The sequence below is a fragment of the Magnolia sinica genome, chromosome 19 (assembly GCF_029962835.1).
Source record: "Magnolia sinica isolate HGM2019 chromosome 19, MsV1, whole genome shotgun sequence".
Taxonomy (NCBI): domain Eukaryota; kingdom Viridiplantae; phylum Streptophyta; class Magnoliopsida; order Magnoliales; family Magnoliaceae; genus Magnolia; species Magnolia sinica.
In genome coordinates this window covers 23,542,444-23,559,558 of record NC_080591.1, presented here as the reverse complement: position 1 = coordinate 23,559,558, position 17,115 = coordinate 23,542,444, and the positions used below count along the sequence as shown (strand labels likewise).

Here is a 17,115-nt window from a genome sequence, read left to right as displayed (position 1 = left end):
GACCAACCAGCTAACTGACATCAGTTATGTGGTCCCACTATGATGTATATGTTAAATCTACATTGTCTATCTCATTTAAGGACGTGTTAAAAACGCAAGGTTAATCTAAATTTTAGGTAAACCACATCAAAGGAAATAGTAGAGATTTAAATCATACCATCCAAAACTTTTTGGAGGCCATGAAAGTCCTCGTTCAATACTTTATGCAGGTTTTTATTGCCTTATCGACTAGTTGGATGAAAAATAGATATTATAGCGATCTTTTAGAAAGTTTTTAATGGTTAACATTGTTTTCTTTGGTGCGGTCCACCTGAGATTTAGATCTGCCTCGTTTTTGGGATATGCCCTGAGATGATCCGTAAAAAAAAATAATCCAAAGAGCTTTGACACTAGATGGCTGGTGTCAGGGCCACTAGAGAGAGAGAGAGAGAGAGAGAGAGAGAGAGAGCGGCATCTTGTCCTTGAAAATATATTGGTTTTCGTACATTACAAAAACAGCGTCCTGTGGGAGAGAGGATCTGGGAGTTGTAGATTTTCGTGGGAATTGCTTGTTTTCAGAACCATAACAAGGTATGCTCTCTCTATCTTATTTTATTTATTTAATTTTTGTTTTGGTGGAGAATGGTGTTGTATTTTCTATCTTCTTTAATGTTCTTCAATTGATAGTTTATAGAGAAAGAGGTTACGAAGAGTGTTTTTTAGAGACACCCAAATCAATAGAATAGTAGATTTTCTGTTTTAGGATGTAATTTGATGAATTGGGAATTTTTTCTTGTAGAAAATGGAGTTGTAATTGGTATCTTCTATTGATGTTTTTAAGGAGTCGTTGGGTAGATTGGAGTTGGAAGTAATTGGGAGGAATTGGAGAATCAGGGGCGTTTGGAAGCTTGGAATTGGAAGTAATTGGAATCCTTGAAAATATGGATTTCTGGAATCCTCTCTAAAACCCGTGAATTGGGCGAATCGGAATCCCCTCCAATGGCTACATTTTATTTTATTTTTTTTAAAAATTTAAAAATATTACATTGAAGGTGTTTCCTTTAGAAAGGGTATTCTCATCCCCACGACATTCTCTCTCTCTTCCAAAATCGCCGGAATCCAGAGCTTTCTTACCTGCTCTCTCTCTCTCTCTCTCTCTCTCTCTCTCTCTCTCTCTCTCTCTCTCTCTCTGTCGCCGGAAATCTTGAAGCTCCCCATACCTGCTCAGCTCGCTGGAAATCTCCCTGTGCAGCTCCCAATACTTGGTAGAGAATAGAGTTGCATTATTCTTTTATTCTTTTACATTTTTAATTGATAGCTGATAGAGAACAATATTAGGAAGATTTTTTTTTTTTTTTTAAACTCACCCAAATCTATAGAATAGTAGGTTTGCTGTTTTAGGATGTAATTTGGTGAATTGGGAGTTTTTTCTTAGTAGAAAATGGAGTTGTATTTTGTCTCTTCCATTATGTTTTTAATTGATAGCTTGTAGAAAAGGAGATCGGGAAGAATTTTCTAAAAATATTCAAATCAATATAATAGTAGAGTTTCTGTTTTAGGATGTAATTTGATGATTTGAAGAGTTTTTGGCTGTTGGATTTTTTTTCCCCCTTTTTATCTTTTTTTTTTTGGTAGAGAATAGAGTTGTATATTTTATCTTCTTTTACGTTTTTAATCAATGGCTCATAGAAAAAAGATTAAGAAGAGTTTTTTTTTTAGAGACATCCAAATCGTTACAGTACTAGATTTGCTGTTTTAGAATGTAATTTGATGATTTAGAGGGTGTTTGGTTGTTAGGCGAATTGTTTTTTGTTTTGTTTTGTTTTGTTTTTGTTTTTGTTTTTTGTTTTTGTTTTTGTTTTTTTTTTTGTTTTTAGATTATTATTTGCAAATTACGTGTGGTTCCTGAGTTTACTTCAATGGGGCCTGCCATTCAGTTATCCGGACAGTTGATCTGATAGCCTATGAGGTACATGGACCATGCTCGAAATATATTCTGGTTTCGAAGATCTTAATCATCTAATCTTTTGCCTTTTGGTATTCGTAGGTTGAAAGTAGATCATTGCTGGCTGCTGCATTTTTATTTTATTTATTTCTTTTTTAAGTAACTTGGATATTTGCAGTCTACTGATTAAGGGGTTAGGATTTTCACATAGGACAATTTCGTGGCATGGGCATCGATGGTGGGGCCTGTCAGACCAACATTAGAGATCACCAAACTGTGGACCCTTCCTGTTGAAAGTCATACATTTATGTCTTGAGGCTCAAGATATCTATAATAGACCGGGGGCCCCAATCCATACAACTTGATCCTTGGTACAATTATCCGTATTTATTTTGAAAATTTTAATAAAAGAAAAGAAGAAGAAAATGAAAAAAAAAACTCAAAAGAAGGCAAGGAGTTGATATTGACTGACCCTTTTGTCACTTCCTCTTTGGAAGAGAATCAACGGCCTTTTACCCCAACCCTGGGACATTAGCGAGTTGAAGCTTCATGTTAGCCAAAATGGATCTGATGGAACTTGGAAGCACCAAAAGCAAATCTCCAAGGACCATTGTCATCGTTGGAAACTGGTGAAATGGTTGTACATAATTCGCCTTTGACGACTGGATTTCTTTTAAAAAGAGATTGCGATAATACATAGACCTTCCCTTAGGGCTACAATCTCTGCCATGTTAGAACCAACTTTGCTTTATGGACTGGATTAAGCCATTAGGATCCCTCCATCATTTCTCAACAAACGCCATTCACTTCAGACAGATTAGGGTTTACCAAGACAGCAACCATCTTGATGAGAGACATAATTGTCTTTTAATCGATTCTGTCGAAGCCATCTTGCTGCTAATTATGTATAATGTTGATCTTATGTGCCCAAGGCATTTAAAAATAAAATAAAAAAAATCTGATTTGCTTACAGCTGTCGATGTGCTGGGCCAGTCTGAGCAAGTGACGAATTTTGAATAGGCCCGGGTTGACAAGCTTCACACCTGTACTTCAAAATTGGGCCGGGCCTGACAATTGCCACCCCTAGATGTGCCCCACCAGGGATGATCATGGCCTATACATCTCCCCAATGTCACAAACTCTGACCCTTGATTGAAAGTAGATGGTTTAAGAGAGAAGTATAGCAATGACCTGCATTGAATGGGAAAGTTGTCTATTTAACACTTGATTGAAAGTCTATCCCTTCATCTGTTTAACAAACCAAAATCGTGATTTTGTAGAATTTTTTTTTTTTTCTTAAATAGGCATTTGGAAATGATGACTTAGGCTCAGTTTGAGGCCCACCACAACAAACTTTTATGCAACCCAAAGAGCATATTCACTATGGAAAAACCGAGTCTTGCACTTTCCTTGTTGGAGTGGGAAGAGCTTCCCAACTGCGTTGGAGCATCAAATAAAGTGACTGCACTGAAAAGCTTCTTTTAAATCTCACTTCCATATCTGTCTAAGTTCTATCCCTCATCATTTCAGTGAAGAAAACACCTTCAATTAACAAGAGAAGGTTGACAAGATCTGTGATTTCTTCTACAAGGAGGGTTTCGACTGCTTGCCTCCCATTCACTAGAAACAATGATTTGCTGTGGTGTCCTGTGCAGCGCTAGACCATACAGATATCCAGACCAAATTTGAAGATGATGCTCATCACACCGTGTATCCTCTTAGAATGGATTATAGATCCATTCACCTGGCCATTTCTGATGGGTAGATTGAAGTTGATTTCTGCTCTATGAATGGTTGTCCATGCCCTCACAAGGACTCATCTCCCACCCATCAGTCCGAACCCCGTATTTTACAATCAACTTCTCTTCAAGAGACTGTCTTCCTCTTGCAAGAAGCTCAACTATTTGCCCAAAAACGTCGCATTCATAAGCTTGGTATTTCTGATACCCATGCTTTCTGAATTCTTAGATTTGCACACCTTTTTCCGTCCCACTAGATGTTACTTACCTTTTTACTCTTTTCCCCTCCACATAAGAAAAAAAAAAAAACCTCCTAAGCTTCTTCAGTCTCTCCACTGTGCTTCCCAAAATGACGTGAACTGAATAGGCATGTTGGGGACGGCTAATTTGTTTAGAATGATTCTTGTGAAGTAAATGGGCATATTTAAGAGGGCTAACTTTATCAGAGCAAGGATTTAAATATAGGTTTTGTAGTGCGACATACCCGGCGACCAAAACCAGTATGACTTGCTTCAATGTGTCCGCTTTGATCTAGCATCAGTTGATTTTGCTCTCATCTCAGTGTGGTGACTCATTCCTAAAGATAGTAATGGTTTGGGTGGCCCATCTTGGCTTTGGGCCATGCTTGGATCTACCATCTTGATCCGGGTGCCAGGATTGGGCCTTGCATGCATGGCCTGACCAATCTTCTAGTCGGGCTTGTGCTCAAGTCATTTTAGCCTGATCCTACCCGACTTCATATGTACATGCCTTATGTCCTACAAATATGCCATTCCGATCTTTGGCTAAGCAACCCACCCATCTTGAATTTAGACCCTTGGTTTCATTCCTCTAAAATGCCTATTTCTTTATGCATGTGTGGCCCACTTGATCCATGGATACATTAGGAACATTCAATTAGGAAATATGATTTTTTTTTTTTTTATATATCATTTTTCAGGTTTCGTCGAGCTCAGGCCCAATCAAATTTTTTTTTTTGGGCTCGGGTTTGGTTTGGACCCTCGGTCTTAAGGGTCGGGTCGGGCCTCGGCCTAGCCTAGCCGGGCACAAACCTAGCCCATTCCCACCTCTACTTGTTTTGTTGCAGACTGAAACTGACATGACTCAGACCAAGTCATATTACAGGATATTTAAAACATGGATTAGAATGATTCCTTCCATTGGATTTTGTCTAACCAGTGGAATCAATCTTATTTTTTCTTTGAGTACCTTTGAAGAGGGGGGGAATAAGAAGTCTCTAAAGCCCAACATAGTTCTTGGATAAAAAGTAGCCCTAACCTTCTATTTTCTCTTGAATTTTTGGTAGAAGAAAATAAGAATAGATTGCCAGAAACCCATGTTAGAGTTTTGGTCTAACTACTAAAAACAATAATTTAAAGACTTTTCATCATGAATCCCAACAATATGAAATTCCAAACTCATGCTAGGGGGTTGCCCTTGATAGAGTGGAAGGCAGAACAAATTTCATGTAACCAACCCCAATTAGTTGGGATAAGGCTTAGATGATGTGGATAATGATGATGATTAATTGCTTGGGTGAATAGTGAATAAGTTATTTTTTTCCCTAATATACTCAACAACAAATTTTTTTGTGTGATTTTCTACATGTAAATTTTTAGTAAATCCAAACAAAAGATATTGATGCAACCAATGTTTTTTGTATCGTTATCGCATGGTGTATCGCACCCTTGGGATATGGATACATATTGATTATCACATGTGATATATTAGTTGTATCATGTAATGTGTCACTATTGTTGGTAAACACATGGAAGCATTGGGAAATTAGTCGAATTTTTTAATGAAACTTCAGGGATTGCTAAAAAGTACATCAATGCACACTTAGAAATCAAAACATCACAAAAAACAAGTGCACATAATAGGTTTCTTTTGTATGGGGTCCTAATCTATGCACTGTCTAATTGAACTGATGCAAGTATATTCAAAGTCTATTCATATATGTTATAAATGTAAGAAGACATGTATAGAAACACAAACAATATATTTAAAAGCAAAAGAAGAAGTAGAAAACTAGAAATATGCCTGTGAATAATGTGTGGCTATGGCTCAGACTCATTGAAAGCTATGTGGTGGCTCAAATCTCATCATCTCCATTTTGATGGGGGGCTGGACAAAGTATTGTTGCTCCATAAATCGACAATACTATGCCCATATTTTAGTAGAATGATACTAGTGAAGATACTTTCTAACATAAAGCTGTCATTCATCTTCTCTGATTTGAGACAATTTGGATTTTTTTTTTGAAAATTTCCCAATTTTTTGTAAATCGGCTAATCTCTCCTAAATCCCAAAATTAGATTATATGTGATGATGATTTTATCAAGCACTTCTGAATACTCTGACATGGTGTGGCTAATTTTGAAAAAAAATATTTTTAACAATTTTTAATTAATAAATAAAATTTCCAAATTATGAAAAATCACTAGATTAGGTTATATAAATGTTTGATTTTTGTGTTTGGATAGAAAGATTGCAATCGATTTGTGAGAAATTGGGAAAATTTGATTTTTCTCAATTTTTCGCAACTCGACCCATCTCCCCCCAAATCTCAAAATCAAAGCTCCAATCCATGTTTTTTCATGCAAAAAATGAAGAATCATGGATTTGTAACCATTTGACATTGATTTAACATGATCTATATATATATATATATATATATATATATATAAAAGAATTGAAAATCGAAAATACTCACTAGATTGAACAGGTGAGATATATCTGTACTACTTGTGCGTTTTGTTTTGTACAAGTGGGATGCACAATATATCGTGGGACATATCAGTCGATATTGTCGATACTGAATGCATTGGATGCAACTATAAATGGACTTTCATCTAATCACGTGCAGTGTTCGAAGTATCGGTATCGCTACAAGTTTCGCTGGCTAGGGATACTGAAACAATATCGATATCGTCGATAATATCGGTGACAACCGGAAATGTGGGGAAACATAGAAAAAACGGTGGAATTTTCAGTGAAACTTTAGGAGATGTTAAAATGTACATATTTGCATATTTAGAAATAAAAAATTTGCAAAAAGAATACATACATAACAAGTTTCCATTTAATGGGGCATTAAAAGCATGTGTTGTTGTAAGAAATTAGTCCAACCATGCCCTCCAACATATTTAACCATCCAAACATTCACATTGTAAAATATCAACAACACATGATATTTCATCAAGAAATCATCAACAATTGGAAAGGAAATGAAAGATTGTGGTCTCAATTACTTGCATATTGCGATATTGATGATATCGAGATATTATCAATGATAAATTGAACACTACATACAACCATGTGTGCATGAAAAATAATTGATTTTTTTTTTCCCTATAAACCAAAATTTGATGATATCAATACGTTGGCGATATTATTGAAATATCATCAATACACTTATGATACAATCATTACCTAGAATTTACTTAGTCGAAAATATTGGCGATACATTGCCATTATTGATGCATTGCCAATACAAGTGACACCTAGAATTTACATAGTTGAAAATATTGACGATTACATTAGCCATATCGATACGTTGGTGATACTTAGTGATACATTGCTAATACTTGGAATTTTTGATACTACCAGCGTTATCAGTATCGCTACCAGTGTTATCGGTATTGCTGAGCTAGAGATAAAGATAATATCGGAGATATTTCGGTAATATTGGAGATAATTTGAATACTGATCATGTGTATGGCTCGAGGCCCATCACTTATTTTCGCAAAAAGAGTAATGTCGTAGTACCACTAGACTATTGTGATACATCAGTCAAAGTTCGAAAAAGACCTCTTTATTTAAGGTCTATTTAGATTTATTTTATATGAAAATATGTGGCTAAGATGACACTAGACATAGGGCTAAGATTTAATAGTACTTTCGAGTTATGTTTGGGGGCTTTAAGATGCTTTATGGGTTTGTTTCCTGAGGAATTATAATAATCAACCTGAGGCTTTGAACAATATACTTGGGTTGTTAGTTGTGACAAGTGAGACCCCAAGTTTGGTAATTTAGACAAGTCATCTGTTGCATTTACACCATGTATGGCCATCATTTTATTATTATCATTATCATCTGATGGGGACATCTCACGCACACGCTTGCCCCCCCTACGCACGTATGCAAGGAGGAGGAGGGCCTCACCATTGATTTGGATCGATGACGACGTCTAGGGAGGGTCTCCTAGTTAGAGGACTGTGTTTTGGTTCCTTGGAGTGGACCCGATCGTCATGTGGATCCCACCATTGGATCTCATGATCGTGGCCCACTACTCTAGATGATCTAGTACTTTGAGTTTTGCTTATTATTGTTATTAGGAATATCATGGACGGTTTAGATTGCTTTGATTAATTGTTATTTTTATTACTTCGTCTCTAAGTAATAGGGTGCGCACATGACACGACTTTTGGGGTATAGGTTTCTCTTATAAATAGGCAACCCCTTCTAGTTTTTTATTTTTTTAAATTTTTTTATTTTTAAAATGAAGATGATGAATAAAATTCTGCGTTTTCCTGCTTCTCTAATTCTTTGAGTTGAGGAAATCTAATTGGGTGCGAAGCCCTCCCTTTTTCGAAGGGCTAACTACCGTGGTGCAAAGCCACACTCATCCCGATTCGCCCCCACCTCCCACCCTCTATATCCATCATCTCTCACAGCCATCCACTCTTCAAATCCACCTTTATTTTGCAGCTAATCCTTTTCTACGACAGATTTTCAAAATTAGGCCCTTTAGGAGGGGCGAAACTTCGGCAGAGCATCGTGCTCAAACCAGTTATCCAATTGTCCTAAAACTTGGTGTGTGCATGGCCCATCCCTGGCCGACCAACTCCTAGTTGGCCCTTTTTCGGTTTGTGGACCCCACACACATGCGGGCAGCAATCCACGCACGTGCGTCAGGCTAGCCTGCTGTCCACACGTGTGGACTGATTAAAGGTTCTCTCTCTTCTCTTTTTCACTCCTCTATCACCTTATTTCCCTAACCTTAACCCTAAATTATCCTAAATTCCAAGTTCTATTCCCCTTTTATAGCCTTAGGGCTTCCCGAATTGAAACATGTGAATCCCTTGGATTGGGAAAATATTCCTTTGCATGTGTAGATGAATCTACTCTCCTTTGATAATTGTTTGGTTTTTAATTTGAATTGATCCAGCCCTAGCATGTGTAGGCTTGGATCCTTATAGATCCTCCCTTGTTGAATGCTTGACTTTATGTGGGATGTGGAGTTTTTGTGAATGTTTCTAAATTAGTATGATCTAAAGTCTGAAATCTTGCATATCATATTTAATTTCCATGTCCTGCATCAAATTTGGTATCAGAGCTTAGGTTTTTCATAGGGGATTGCATTGCTTGTTTAGGGTTTAGTCTACTCATGTTTAATTTGCATTAAATCTCATTATATAGTGCTATTTAGGACCCATCATTCACATTAAGGGCTGCTGAATTTTCTACTGTTTGAAAATCCCCAAATTTCTTGGCTGAATTTTCTGTTGACAGATTCTTTGGGCAGTTAGGTTGTTGGAATTTTAGTAGCATTGTGTAGTTCCCCTCATATAGAGTCTAATAGGATCATTTAGTCCCATTTAGGTGCATATAGTTGTGTTGGAGGGTCTTTGAGTTGAGTGAGTAGTTGTATGCCTACATGTATTGGTCGTGGTTTTGGCTTGCACCCTACATTAAACATGTAGCAATTGCAAGAATCAATGGACAATATAACCCGACAGTTTGAGTCTTTGGGTAAGCTCTTGGAACAACGTATTGACCAACGCTTTGAACAGCTTAATGTGCGCGTTACCCAATTAGAGACCTCCGCCCGGGCAAACCCCACCATTGAGGATGATGCCCAATCTCAGGCAGGTGGTCAACAGGATAGACCAAGGAATGAAGGTGGCCAAGGAATTGATCATGGGCGCATGCCCGTGCACCCACGCCGCGAGGGGCATCATGATCATTATGACCCAGATGTGCAACTCCTCAAGGGAGTTAGAGTAGAGGCCCCTACGTTTGATGGCCACTTGGACCCTAAGGCTTTTCTAGATTAGTTGGCGGATATGGACCACTATTTTGACTGATATAACATGTCGGATGCTCGTCGAGTCCGATTCGCCAAGTTGAAGCTTGTGGGCCAAGCAAAGAAGTTTTGGACTACTGTAGAGCAAAAGAAAGAAAGGTCGAGAGAGCTCCCAATAGCCCATTGGGGAGAAATGAAAGAAACTCTTGAGGAAAAATACCTCCCTGATGCAAGACATGGAAAATTAAATATGATATGCAAGATTTTAGGCTTAGATCCTACCAATTCAGAAACAATCACACAAATTCCACGTCCCACATGAAAATCCAAACATACAATTAAAAAGGGGAATCTATGCAGGTCCAAGCCGACACAGGCTACGACTGGACCAATAAAAATTATAAACCAAACGATGTCAAAGGGAAATAAAATCAACTACTTATGCATAAAAATCAGTCCCTAATTCAAGGGATTCCCTAATTTCAATTTAAGGAACCCTAAGGTGATAAAAAAGGGTAAATCAATTAAGGATCATGTAATCTAGAGTTAGGATTCATGAAAAACGGCTATGAGAGGATAAAAACCTGAGCCAAAAGATGATCCCGCGTGTGGACAGCAACAATGGCCTAGATGGACGTGCGTGTGATCCCGACCACACGTGTGTGGGGCCCACTATTCAGAAAAAGGCTACCTTGGCCCTGGTCGGCCAGGGATGGACTCCAAAACCTTCAAATCTTAGCTCGATCCGATGTATGGTTTGTGCATGGTGCTCCGCCGAAGTTTCAGCTCGCCTGCGGGCCGAAATTTGGAAACCTGCTGTAATGAAGAAATCTGATGCAACAAAAGGACAAATTCGAAGTACGGATGGTGGGGGAAGATGGAAAAAAAGATTATGGAAGATAGGGGTGAATTGGGATCGATGTAGCTTCGTACCACGGTAGTTAGCCCTTCGAAAAGGGAGGGCTTCGCACCCACTTTTGAATTCTTCCACAACTCACGAAGAGAGCAGAAAAATAAAGCAGGAATTTTTTATTAACTTCAATGAATCAAAAGAACTACAAGGGGTGCCTATTTATAGGGAAAATCTTATACCCCAAAACTCGCACCATGTGCGCAACCTATTACTTGGCGATGAAGTAAACTAAAATAAAAACCAAACAGAGAAATCTAAAGCGTTCACAATGTTCTAAATAATAACAATAAGCAAAACCTAAAATATGAAATCAATCCGACGAGTGGGCCACAATCATGAGATCCCATGATGGGCTTTTCTTGACTATCGGGCCCACTTTTCTGAACCAAAACTTGTCTTCTAGCTAGGAGGCCCTCCCTGGACGTCGTCATCGAGCCAGATCGATGGTGGGGTCCTCCTTCTGCGTACGTATGTGCGTAGGGGTGGTGGTGTGCGGGCGTGCGTGTGCACGATGTCCTCATCATTCCCTTTCTCTTTATCACTTGAGGTTGGTTGAGAAATGGCAGTCTCTTCAACAAGTTTCCATGGATGTTGCAGAATACATTGAGAAGTTCGAAGAGTATTTGACCCAATGTGAAGTTGATGAGGACCCCGTACTCTCTTGCTCGATTTAAGACGGGCCTTCACTCTGACATTAGGAGAAAGTTGCTCGCCAAAGATATATACTCTTGAACAGATGTATCAAGTAGTGTTAGAGGTCGAGCAATACCTCAAAGCATTTGTGGTAAGGCGGTTTGAGTTTCTTGATTCTAGCGCTAAGGCCAACACATCTGGGGCTAAGCCAAGCACTGGATATCAACACAAGCCTTCCAGTGGTTCTCAGTCTAGGCCCAAGGATGATAAGGGTAAAGAGGTTGTCGGGTCTAGTTTGTACAAAAGTAAGGCAACTAGGTGTTTTAGATGTTAGGGGTTTGGTCACTTTGCCCACCAGTGTGGCACAAAAGAGGGCACTAAGGTGTTCCTTATTGATGGGCATGTAGAAGTAGTGCCCCCAGAAAGTGACGGCGAAGGCGAAGAATATGAGCCATCAGAAATACTTAGTAATGAGGAAGAGGGAGCGCAAGAGTCTGCGACTCTCGCAATTGTGCGTTGCGCCTTTGCATAAGCCAAGAATACTGATGATTGGCGCCGCAACACGATCTTCTATACTTACACAAAATGTGGTGAAAAAAGTTGTAAGATGATCGTGGATAGTGGTAGTTGTGCCAACTTAGCATCAACTAGCACTGTGAGCCATTTGGGCTTGAAGCTTGAAGCTTGAAGCCCATCCTCAACCCTATAGAGTGTCTTGGGTTGATGAAACTTTCATTCCAGTCTCGCACCGTTATCTTGTTCCTATTCAGTTTGGATCATACAAAGACACATTTGGTGTGATATTGTTCCCATGGATGTTGGCCATATTATTTTGGATAGGCCTTGGCTCTATGACAGAGATGTCACCATATTTGGTCGTTCAAATGTGTGTAAATTCTGTTTTGAGGGCAAGAAAGTCAAGCTAAATCCACTTCCACCCAAGAACACGACTAGAAAGGAGTCTACCACAAAGAGTGGTGCGAACGGCTCGAAGGAATTGAAAGAGTTGAAGTCCAAGTCTAAGCATCTCCATATTCTAAATGCCAAAGACTTTGAACGAGAGATTGAGTCGGACTCGGTGGTGTACGCCCTTGTGGCTAGGGAGTGTGCTAGAGGCTAGTGTAGAGTTATCCATTGAAGCCATTTCGGTAGTGGATGAGTTCTGTGATGTCTTTCCTGCGGATCTACCGAATAAGCTTCCCCCTATGAGAGATATACAACATGCCATTGATTTAGTCCCTGGGGCGACTTTACCAAACCTCCTTCTTTGCATAATGAACCCAAAGGAGCATGCAGAGTTGCAAAAACAGATTGATGAGCTCCTAGAAAAGGGTTTCATTGGAGAGAGCATGAGCCCGTGTGCCGTGCCCGCCCTTCTTACACCTAAGAAGGATGACACATGGAAGATGTGTGTTGATAGTAGGGCCATCAACAAAATCACAGTAAAGTATCAGTTTCCTATACTGCGTCTTGATGACATGTTGGATATGATGGCCAACGCTACTATCTTCTCAAAAATTGACCTCAAAAGTGGTTATCACCAAATCCGTGTACGCCTTGGTGATGAGTGGAAGACAACCTTCAAGATGAAGGATGGGCTATTCGAGTGACTAGTCATGCCTTTTGGGCTGACTAATGCCCTAAGTACTTTTATGCGTGTGATGACCCAAGTGTTGAGACCCTTCATGGGGAAGTTCCTGGTCATCTACTTTGACGATATTTTGATTTATAGCATGACCAAGGAGCAACACCTTAACCATTTGAGGCAAGTTCGTGGGATCCTTTAAGCCGAGAAATTGTACACCAACCTAAAGAAGTGTGCATTTATGTCTAGTAGTGTTATCTTCTTAGGTTTTGTTGTGTTAGTTGAGGGTGTGTCGCCGGATCCCGAGAAGGTCAAAGCCATTGTCAATTGGTCTGAACCCTGCAATATTCACGAGGTGTGTAGCTTTCACGGCTTGACCACCATCCATAGGCGGTTCATTCGAGGTTTCAGTTCCATTATGGCTACCATTACGGATTGTATAAAAAAAGGAGAGCTTCAATGGACGAAGGCAGCCTCGAAAGCCTTCAAGGAGATAAAGGTCAGGATGACCGAAGCTCCAGTCACGCGACTTCTGGATTTTTCAAAAGCTTTTGAAGTCGTATGCGACGCGTCAGGAGTCGGCATAGGAGGAGTACTTAGTCAGGAAGGGCATCCTGTCGTCTTTTTTTAGTGAGAAGCTGAATGAGGCGAAGCAAAAATATTCTACCTATGACAAATAATTATATACGGTAGTGCAATCACTGTGCCACTGGCATCATTATCTATTGCCGTAAGAATTCGTTTTGTTCTCAGATCACGAGGCCTTGAGATATCTGAACTCTCAAAAGAAATTAAACCCTAGGCACGACAAATGGGTTCAATTCCTTTAAGAGTATACTTTTGTGCTTAAGTACAAGGCTGGTGTAGAGAATAAGCCAGCCGATGCATTGAGTCGTCGAGTCGCGTTACTTAATTCCATGAGTGTTGAAGTCACGAGCCTCGAGTGCGTCAGAGATGATTATTCTGAGTGCCTAGATCTTGGAGTTGTGTACGCATCGTTGTTAGAGAGTTCGTCAGGAGCTAGTAGTGAGTACTTGATTTTAGACGGATACTTGTTTAAGAGTGATCGCTTATGCATACCGCGCACCTCCCTCTGCAATTTTCTTGTCCGGGAGTTACATTCAGGAGAGGTCGCGGGTCATTTTGGTCGAGACAAGACCATTGCCTTAGTGGAAGATAGGTTTTATTGGCTAAGTCTCAAGCGGGATGTGGCCAAAATTATAAGGTAATGTCGTACTTGTCAACTGGCAAAACAGAAAAAGCAAAATACGGGACTATACACACCTTTGCCATTTCCATTCATCCCTTGGCAGGACATCAGTATAGACTTTGTGCTTGGGCTCCCCAAAAGACTATTCGGAAACACGATTCCATATTTGTCGTCGTGTACCGTTTTTCTAAGATGGCCCACTTCATTCCTTGTTTTAAGACCTCTGACGCATCTCATGTTACCAAGCTTTCTTTAGTAAGGTCGTTAAACTTCACGGGTTACCAAAAACCATATTGTCTAACCGTGACGTGCTATTCATGAGTTATTTTTGGAAGACACTATGACATATGATGAAAACTAGGCTTCAATTTTCTTTTGCCCACCACCCTCAGACTGATGGTCAGACTGAGGTGGTCAATAGGAGCCTAGGGAGTTTGCTTAGATGTTTAGTGGGAGAGCACACCAGGACGTGGGACACCGTACTACCTATAACTGAGTCTGCATTTAATAGTTCTGTCAATAGGTCCACAGGTTTAAGTTCTTTTGAAGTCGTTACTGGTTGTAAACCTAGGAAGCCTATTGATCTTGTCCCTATGTCATTGTCCCATAGGCCATCAGAGTCTGTGGAGTCTTTTGCGCATCACATTCATTCATTACATCAAGAAATTAGGTGAAAGATCACTACTAGTAATGAACATTACAAACTTTTTGTAGACCAACATAAACGTTTCAAGGAATTCAATGTAGGGGACTGTGATAGTCCACATCAGGCTATAGCAGTACCCTCAGGGAGCTATTCGTAAATTACACGCGCTTAGCGCTGGACCATTCAAAATTATAAAACGAAACGGTCTCAATGCGTATGTGGTAGATCTTCCACCTTCCATGAGAATTAGTTCTACATTCAATGTAGAGGATCTAGTTGCTTTTCAAGGGACCCCTGATACATTGTCTAGCCTTTCTCCTAACCATCCTGATTCTCCAGACCTTTCCTTTGATCCATGGCCTCTCCCCGACCATTTTTCCCAACCTCTACCTCCCATACCTATCTTTCCTATACCCAGAGAGGAGATAGAGGATATTTTGGACCATCAAATAGTATCAACGTCGGACGGCGGGTTTCAAAAGTACCTGGTTAAGTGGAAGTCACGCCCAGCTTCAGATAGTACGTGGCTCACTGAGGAGGAGCTTCAACGAGTTGATCCTAGCATTTTGGAGCGGTTTGGGAGTTTTGTTTTGCTAGTGGTAAAATCTTCGCAGCCGGGGAGAGTTGATGGGGACATCTCGCACACACACACGCCCCCTACTCACGTACGCAAGGAAGAGGAGGGCCCAACCATCGATCTGGATTGATGACGACGTCTAGGGAGGACCTCTTAGTTAGAGGACGGTGTTTTGGTTCCTTGGAGTGGACCCGATCGTCATGTGGATCCAACCATTGGATCTCATGATCGTGGCCCACTACTCTAGATGATCTAGTACTTTGAGTTTTGCTTATTATTGTTATTGGGAATATCATGGATGGTTTAGATTGCTTTGATTAGTTGTTATTTTTGTTACTTCGTCTCTAAGTAATAGGGTGTGCACATAGCGCGGCTTTTGGGGTATAGGTTTTTCTTATAAATAGGCAACCCCTTGTAAGTTTTTTTTTTTTAATGAAGATGATGAATAAAATTATGCGTTTTCTTGCTTCTCTAATTCTTTGAGTTGAGGAAATCTAATTAGGTGCGAAGCCCTCCCTTCTTTGAAGGGCTAACTACCGTGGTGCGAAGCCACACCCATTCCGATTCGCTCCCACCTCCCACCCTCTATATCCATCATCTCTCACAGCCATATACTCTTCAAATCCACCTTTATTTTGCAGCCAATCCTTTTCTACAACAGATTTCCAAAATTAGGCTCTACAGGAGGGCCAAAAATTCGGCTGAGCACCGTGCTCAAACCAGTCATCCGATTGCCCTGAAACTTGGTGTGTGGATGACCCATCCTTGGCCGACCAACCCCTAGTTGGCCCTTTTTGGGTTCGTGGGCCTCATACACGTGCGGGCAGCAATTCACGCACGTGCGTCAGGCCAGCCTGCTGTCCACACGTGTTGACTGATTACAGGTTCTCTTTCTCATCTCTTTCACTCCTCTATCACCTTATTTCCCTAACCCTAACCCTAGATTATCCTAAATTCCAAGTTCTATTCCCCTTTTACAACCCTAGGGCTTCTCGAATTGAAACATGTGAATCCCTTGGATTGAGAAAATATTCCTTTGTATGTGTGGATGAATCTACTCTCCGTTATTCATTGTTTGGCTTATAATTTTAATTGATCCAGCCCTAGCATGTGTAGGCTTAGACCCTTGTAGATCCTCCCTTGTTGAATGCTTGACTTTGTGTGGGATGTGGAATTCTTGTGAATGTTTCTAAATTAGTATGATCTAAAGTCTGAAATCTTGCATGTTATATTTAATTTCCATGTCTTGCATCATTATCTTTACTTCTTTTCTTTATTGTCTATTTTAGGACAATTGAGACTATTGGTCTGTTACACCGACCATGGATGGCCAACAGTCTACGTCTCAACATGTCCCAAAGATCTCCATGATCGGATAATCCTAACCTTTCGATTTGTGGCCTTCAACAGATAGTTAAGAAGAGAAATTCAACAGATAAATGAGGCAATAGACTAATGGCCTTGATTACCAAGCCATCGCCCACACTTTTCATAATTGAAAGCCTGAATATATTCTGCAAAGCCTGGCTTGAGGATCCTATATTGCTCTTTTTCTCATGGTGCTAATCTGTGTTATTGCTAGATTTTGAAGGCTTTAGAGATTTTGTATTTTTTCTTTATAATGAGCTTGATTAATATTTTCTTCTCCATTCTCCATTCCAGTTATAGATTTTCGTTTTTCTTGGGAATATTGGCAAATTAGATTTACTAATTTAAACATCAAGTAGGGCCCATGTTTCAGTGATCCAAAAAGTTGATGTCATGGGTCCTACCATGGATAGCTCAAGCACAAAAAATCCCCCCTCCTCCCCAGGCTTTTTTTTTTTTTTTTTGTTTTTGTTTTTAATGGGTTTAATC

General features: G+C 39.9%; 1 protein-coding gene across 1 annotated transcript in view; it reads left to right on the top strand.

Annotated features, from left to right (window-relative positions):
- Window positions 1–298: 298 nt before the first annotated feature.
- The window catches only part of LOC131234813 (uncharacterized), a 29,826-nt gene continuing 13,009 nt past the window's right edge, over window positions 299–17,115 (top strand). The window contains exon 1 of the mRNA XM_058231789.1: window positions 299–570. The gene's annotated coding sequence lies outside the window, so the exon portion shown is untranslated. The remainder of the gene's footprint in view (window positions 571–17,115) is intronic.